The 7636-nt window shown below is 37.2% G+C and overlaps 1 long non-coding RNA gene across 2 annotated transcripts; it reads right to left on the minus strand.

Moving 5' to 3' along the window:
- Positions 1–4224: 4224 nt before the first annotated feature.
- Positions 4225–7310, minus strand: LOC149145686 (uncharacterized). Of its 2 annotated transcripts, none has more exons than XR_016264973.1 (2): positions 4857–7310; positions 4225–4668 (listed from the first exon to the last, which is right to left on the minus strand). It is a non-coding gene; the product is annotated as an uncharacterized LOC149145686 (long non-coding RNA). The 2 variants fall into 2 exon arrangements; XR_016264972.1 differs by having other exon boundaries at positions 4225–4719.
- Positions 7311–7636: the final 326 nt, after the last annotated feature.

The raw sequence follows: 7636 nt of genomic DNA on the forward strand, positions 1-7636 counted from the left end.
TCATGCCCTTATACCAGACAATGGACCACAACCCTTGGCCCTTTATTCTCCCACCCCAGGTGGGCCTCATGACCTCCTAGCCTTCATCTCATCTTGGCACAAACATTATACGGGGCTCGCTCTATGGGAAACCCAACTTTAAGTGGCTATGGAACTCTCTCCCCAAATACGTTCGCTGGAAAGTGTGGCTATCTTAGAATAACGTAATATTCATAAATATTAGCCTATCTCTAAAGGTAAATCACCCTAAAGGCTCTCTCGTTGTGTGCAGAATTCAACAAACCACAAACACCCAAGACCATCTCTTAGATCATTGAGCAGTAGTGGATGGGCCTCTAGATTGATCATATGTAGAATCTTCCCATTTACACTCTTAAGTCTCGCCCAACAAAGAAGACTTAGAAACTTTGACTCTTGGATGGTGATTTGGAGAAATGGAAAAGGGAGAAAAAATGTTGGATTCTTCACTTTGTTGGAGCATATAAAAAGAATCCAAGGGTGGAAAAAGTGGGAGGGGTTCTCTTTAACCCCCATGGAAAATTGTCAATTAAGTACTCCTAAAGGCTTGGGAAGAGGACCAATAATCAAGTTGAATTGTATGACCTCTTACTTGCATTAAGTTTGGTGAAAGACATTCAAATATCTCTTATAGAGCATACTCCTTGGTGACTCCCTCCTCATAATACAATACTTGTGCGAAAGATCCTTCCCAAAAGATAATCATCCCAAAGCTTCTCCTTCAAAGAATCAATTATGCTTTGGATCCCTCCCCCCTTAAGTCCTTTCATGTCATCAGATGCCAAAATTTGGAAGGAGATATACAAGCGAATATTGCTTGCATTCTAAAAGCAAGCCAAACTAAAATTAATGGTTCCTTAGGATGGAAAAGTGTTCCATGATTCCCCCCCCCCCACTTTGGTTATAATGCATATGATTGGGAACCCCTCTCTAAGCTTCCCAAATCCATATGTTGATCTAAACCTTAGTGCCAAAGATTAAAATATGTGGTATTTAATGTAGGGTGGCATGGCTTATAGTCTGGGACGTGACCCATGCAATGGAAATTCCCCCAAGGACATCGTACGCATTAAGACCTGTGACAAGATAACATGTTTAGTCTCTTTGACCTCACACCAAGATTGTTAATGGTATCTAGGATGGGGGACATTATGAACTGTAATGGTGATCTGATGGTCTTTGTGTATGGGTTTTCTGAGTTTAGGGTTGATTTAATGGCCCTCGTTTAGTCCTTCCACTAGAATTCGTCTTTGTCCAAGTATTGTGCACCTTTGTATAGTTGTATTTAATGGAAACAAATGAAATTCTCTAAGAAACTCCACGAGAATTGGCAAAATAGCTATGTTTGTAGCAATGGTGGTCTTAGGACGTCCTTGCTCAATGTATACAGGTATGAATTCAAGATTTTCCTAGCCTAGGGTCAGCCTACTTCATAGTGATTTTGTGTGGGCACAATTCGAATCAGCTCAACTTGTGTCAATTTCACTAGCTCGTTTATTCCTATTCGTTGGTGCTCTTTTGCACAAGTTTGTTTCTCTGCAAGGCACTCCCACTCTCACGTATTTATCTTCCTTTTGTGTGTTACTCTCTGTCACTTCAACTCCGAGTATGTTTTTGTAGCTCCTCTTATGCGATGAAAATCCTTCTCTGTTCTTTGGTCTCTCTCATTGGGGCTTTCCGGACATTGTGAAGTATTGCGTTGGTACACTTTGCGTTTGATCTTTATAAGTTTGTGGCCATTAATTTCCCCCGCTACTTCTCATTGTCACCCTACCACTAATCTTCCAAACCACCTGCTCCCTATCCTTGCAAACATCTGACTCCTCATCCCTTGTCATCATATAATGTCTACCAAGAGAGTTAAAGCTTCAACTGTAGTGGTTAATGGTATCTATGGACAGTGCACCTAATACTTAGAAGCTCTTCAACTGGACAACATGGTCATCAAGTGCAAACTTCACTAACAAGTGTTAACCTCTATTTCCCTCCTCAATGAGATTCAAACAATCAAAGCAAGCTTACCCTACCAAGAGGACAAAAATGATGCTCTTTATTGGCAGTTGGATGAGTTGAAGTAGCAGCTCACAGTCAATGAAAATCATAATGTAACATTAGTGCTTCCAACCAGCCCACTAACAACATGCTACTTGACCTTAATCAATTTCTAGAAGATTGCTTTGTATGTTGATAAAATTCGCTCCATGCAATAGTATCAGGATTGTACCACACAACAAACAACTATGCTCGACCCATTTCCTCCACATAATGCAATCAACCCAATCACCGCTCAATAGCTAGGGTTTTCTTCTACATTTGGGCAATAGCTCCTACGTGTGAATTCAATCATTGCTCAATAGTTAGGGTTTTCTTCTACATTTGGGAAATAGTTCCTTCCTTCTACTTGTGAATTCACAAATCACTAAACAAAACTCCTTACACGCCCTTGGCTCAATCAAATAACCTTTGTGGCACAAACAATAACCTCCACAGCACAAACAAACCTCAACCCTTCCTTAAGCCTTGGCTTTGATATCACTTGTTGGTATTATTTTCGACCCTGAATGAATTAAAGACATGGAAGCACATAGACAACACAAAATTTACATGGTAAAACCATGACAGTGTTAGGGAATCATGGTATTTCACTACTGAAAAAAGAATACAACCAAAAACTACATATATATATATATATATAACTTAGCACCAAATATTTACTTGAACTTCAGATTTCATAGTTTTATTAATTATTGTCACAATTCTAACATTTATAATATATAGAATGAGAACAAATTCCAATTAAAAGTTCCTTTCTCGGCATGAAATTTGACAATAATTACTGAAATGCAATGCAAGAAATCATTGCTTGAGTCACGTGATTATTTCATTTACCTGTAAATTGCTAGAACACCTTCCATTTATAAAAAAAAAATCATTTTTTTTGGGGGGGGGGGGGGGGGGGGTGGGTGGGGTGGGGGCAGGGAACGTCTTACTAATTTGAGATTTTATTTTACCAAGCAGTCCACAAATATTCAAGAGATAGCCAAACTCCTTCAAAGCTTTAATAAGCTTTTGAACATATCACAGCTCCTCTAGTCTTTTAGAGTAAGGGACGTTTTCCACTCAAGCTTTGCAACCTCCCATCAGTCCAACACAATCCTTAATGTTGAAATGTTTAAAGTTGGACCACACACTTTCAGGATAATTTATTTATTGCTGTCCTCTTTCGTTCAAGTGTTGTAAGTCCAAGCATGGAAGAGTACTTCGATCTGCCCCCTCTCAGGTCAGCTATCGCCTAGTTTCCTCCATGTCCACGCTGGCAAATGGCACTTCATCTAGAAAACATTATAAATTTAAAAATTGCTTGAGCCTATGACAACCACTGGTATATACTCTGTTGTTGTATAATGTATTATCAACGTTGTCCACTGTTTCGAAGGTCCAAGCCAGTTAGGCAAAGGTAAATATTTGAAATTGAAGCAGAGTGAAAATTGCTTTCGACTAGTTAGTTCAATATGCGAAAAAAGGAGCAGCATTTCCAACAAACTCAAAAAAGCAACAAGGCAGCTTCCCCAAACTTGGATAAGTTAATACAATCCAGGTTTGTTATGTTTCCGAAGCAACCTGGCAATGACATCATGCTTGTCTGTAATCGAAAGTTTCTCAGAGTAGAGATAAAAGACTTCTTTTGGCAATATAAGAATTAAGCTTGCCATGTCAAAGGCAAGACCAATCAACTCTCTCAACAGTAGAGATTCCTGGAATACATTTTTTAATGTTACATGTTATATATAAATATTTACAAATTCCTAATTTTGAGGTGCTGCAATATATTCAAAATATTACATATAACTATTTAGAAATACCTTCTAAATATTATATATGACTATTTAGAAATACCTGCCCTGAGTTACAAAAATTAGACATAAAAAACATACAAACAAAACATTTTATTTCCAATATGCTTCTCCAGCTTAAAACTCCAAAATTTCTTAAACTCTATGTAAAATATCGACAACTTTTTCAGGAGAGCCATGAACTATATAACTCCATGCACCTAAATTATCATTTAAAAACTGTCAAAAAGAAAGTTTGACATCTTTGCAGAGTTTAAAATTATATGACCTGAAAGACACGAATGTGAATAAATTAGAGAACACAACGTAAAATTTAGAGCTTCACACATTTACAAATGAATGGTGGAATATATATCCAAAAGTTGTCAGTTTGGGGCACAGGAGCCACCAATCTCATTTTCACTTTTCTACTATTTTGTTTCCAATATGCTTCTCCAGCCTAAAACTCCAAAATTTCTTAAACTCTGCAATATATCGACAACTTTTTCAGGAGAGCCATGAACTATATGACTCCATGCACCTAAATTATCATTTAAAAACTGTCACAAACAAAGTTGACATCTTTGCAGAGTTTAAAATTATATGACCTGAAAGACGCGAATCTGAATAAATTATAGAACACAACGAATATTTAGAGCTTCACACATTTACAAATGAATGGTGGAATACATATCCAAAAGTTGTCAGTTTGGGGCACATAAGCCACCAATGTTTTTTTCCAAACCTTTGCCGTGTCTCTGATGCAATCCTTCACAGCTTTTATTGTTGACCTCTGTAAGACACTTGCTTTGACATCCTTCACAGTCACATCCATCAAATATTTTTATGGCCTTATCCCCGTCTTCTCCTATGCAGAAGCAGGCAACGTCTAAAAATATACATAGATCCTAATCCTATCTTTTTGAGCAACTAGAAGCTGCGAAATTATATTATCATTAATGAAAAAAAAATCACAATTGAAATTTCAAATGGTCACAAAATTACCACCATATTCAACTCAAAAGACTTGTGGGCAGATTTTATCATATCCCCTATGTATGGCCGTCCATCGAGTAATAGAAAAGAGCATGTCTTTTGAATTTCTGAGCTACATTACAAGTGTCTAACCGCACCCTGTAAAATCTGTTTAAACTATGAGACAAAATGAATTCGTGAAAAAAGCTAAGGCTGAAGCATACCAAACAAAAATGACACGGAACAAAAAGTCATTGTTAAATTTCTCACATGGATGCCTTTTCATGTACCCCTTTCCCCTTCTCCCGGCTAGATATAACAAGATCTTTAAACCTATTCTTCGCAAGCAGCATGCCCCTAAACATTCATCCCATAGAGGAAGAGAAGGAATTCAGAGTGAAGAATATATATTTCTCTCCCTTTTTCTCGTACTTTATAAGTTATTTTCACATCAATATTGTTCAGATTACATTTCTGAGTAATATCATCTAAACGTGTCTTTCATGGGTTTGAATATAGATTTCCTCCAAGAGTATCCATGACTTTCACCACCCCTCGCACCTCACCCATCTTCACAATAAACATTACACATTCTTTCCGCTCTTCATCAAGACTCCCATAGATAATTTTGATTATGCTTTGTGTGGGTGGAAAGTGTTCAGTATTTTGCAGCTATTGGTTTTTCCAGTAGCCCAAATCATGTATTATTTAAAATAGCGCTTAACGTACTCGGAGATACTGGGGGCAACCCATCACTGGCATGTAAAAACATCTAGTGAGTACTTCAAATCACTACATAAAGAGGCTGGCGGAAGCCGTGCAACAGATAAAAAAGCCTTCAGAATGTTCGGTATTGATACCAGTTAGCTCATAAATGGAATGTTCTGATTCCTGAGATGGTAAGTATCTCCTTATTGCAAGATTTAACTAAAATCGAGCTACCAAAAACAAGGATATCCCTCTATGAAATTTATGCAGGCAGCAGTTCACCACGATCCACATCATCTAAACTTCTGAAAGCCTGATTGGATGACATCTGAACATCGTCATGCCTTCATCAAGGCTATATACATTCACCGATGCATTCCAGTCAAATCCTTGTAAAATTTGCCATTTAATAATATTAAAATGTTCTTAGCTGCATATTCCCTTAGATTAAACACAAAAATCGCTTTGATTAGTAATATGATCTCTTGCAGTTGAAGAATTCTTTTAAGTGTTATCCCTCGTCCCAAACAAAAACACACAATACCCACAACCTTGGCCTTCCTGCCGTGTTGTTGCCGCAATTTTATTGTATTTTCAAATCTTCTAGTTTTCCACTCAAACCAGCTGTAACTATGTGTTCAGATCCAATGGCTCGATGCCTTTTTTCTACACATTACAAAACTTTTATATTTGGAAATAGATTTTTAACTAAAACACTGAGCAATGCCTTCTGCATAAAGAAAGAGTGTGTTGTTCCACACCCTGGGATGGAGAAGATGCCTGAGTATGTGTTTTTTTCTTTGTATTACACCATATAGAGAACAATTAGTTTTGAAATAGCTACAGAATATATTAGAAAGAAAATAAACTATTAAAACAACCAGTTTTGCATAGATCCACATTATCATTGACTTACATGCTAACATAGTTTATTTCAACTTTCATTTTTTTTAAGCTTTAGCAGGATCAAACAGAGCAAACTGCAAGGAGTGCTAAGAAAAATGGACACCTCTCAGTTCACGATAGATCTGGGATAATAAGGCTCCATGCTAGTATCGATAATTTCTTAGCAGATCTGGATTAGTAAGGATCTAGAGCTATTAATGAAAAGGGGTAAGAAAATACCAGAAGAACAGAGGCTGTTGCAATAGCTTGTTGTATTTGAGAGTCAAGTTTTCCCAAATCCCCGTAACCAAAGGCGAAGGTATTTTTGTTGTCCTGAACCCGGGGGTTTTGAACAGCCAAAGCGATCATCAACCACCGAGGTCCCGACGACAATAACACGTTCGCTTCCTCCCCTCCCGATCAACCAGTGGCGTCTCACCATAAATAAACAAGAGGACCAAATAAAAAATAAAAAATAGATCATTGATCATCTTCTGGAAGAGCTAATCCTGATTAGGGATAGAAGAGGTCGAGTTCATCTTCACGCCATTTCGAATCGACATCTGAAATATACAGAAAATACCCACATGAACAGCGGCAGCTGCTCAAATAAGTTTCCGCTCATCCGATTTCGGCTTCTCCAGAGAGATGGGCATTCTATGCAAACGAGAGAAGATGCGGTTATCGTCTGAGGCAGATGGTTTATTGGTAAACGAACCATCGCACGCCAGACGTTGAGAAACCCTATACTTCCTCTCTTCCTCCACCTCCAACACTACCACAGCGTGAAAGTGCTCGCCCTATCATGTGCATATAAAACCTAATTAGAGCTAGGGTTCGATAGGAATGTTAATATTGTAAAACCCAATTGAAGTTAGGGTTCGATAAGAATCTTAAAATTGTAAAGTTAGGGTTTAAAAGTGTAAAGTCACGTTTCATAAGCATGTTAAAAGTGTAAAGGTTTTGAGAAATGTACGTAAAGTCACGTTTCATAATCATGTTAAAAGTGTAAAGGTTTTGAGAAATGTACGTAAAAATAATATTGTTTATATTATGTAATGTGTAATTTATTTTATGTTATAATAAAAAAGTATTTTATTATTAAATATAAATATATAATTATATATTAATTTTATATAGAGAAATAATTTAAATTAAAAATTATTTGGATGGAAGTACAAGAACATGGTTCGAAATTATGCGGTCAGGGGTGGATG

This window comes from Pinus tabuliformis, chromosome X (assembly GCF_031772625.1).
Source record: "Pinus tabuliformis cultivar Carrire ecotype Pingquan chromosome X, CPIR1, whole genome shotgun sequence".
In the NCBI taxonomy this organism is placed as follows: Eukaryota; Viridiplantae; Streptophyta; class Pinopsida; order Pinales; family Pinaceae; genus Pinus; species Pinus tabuliformis.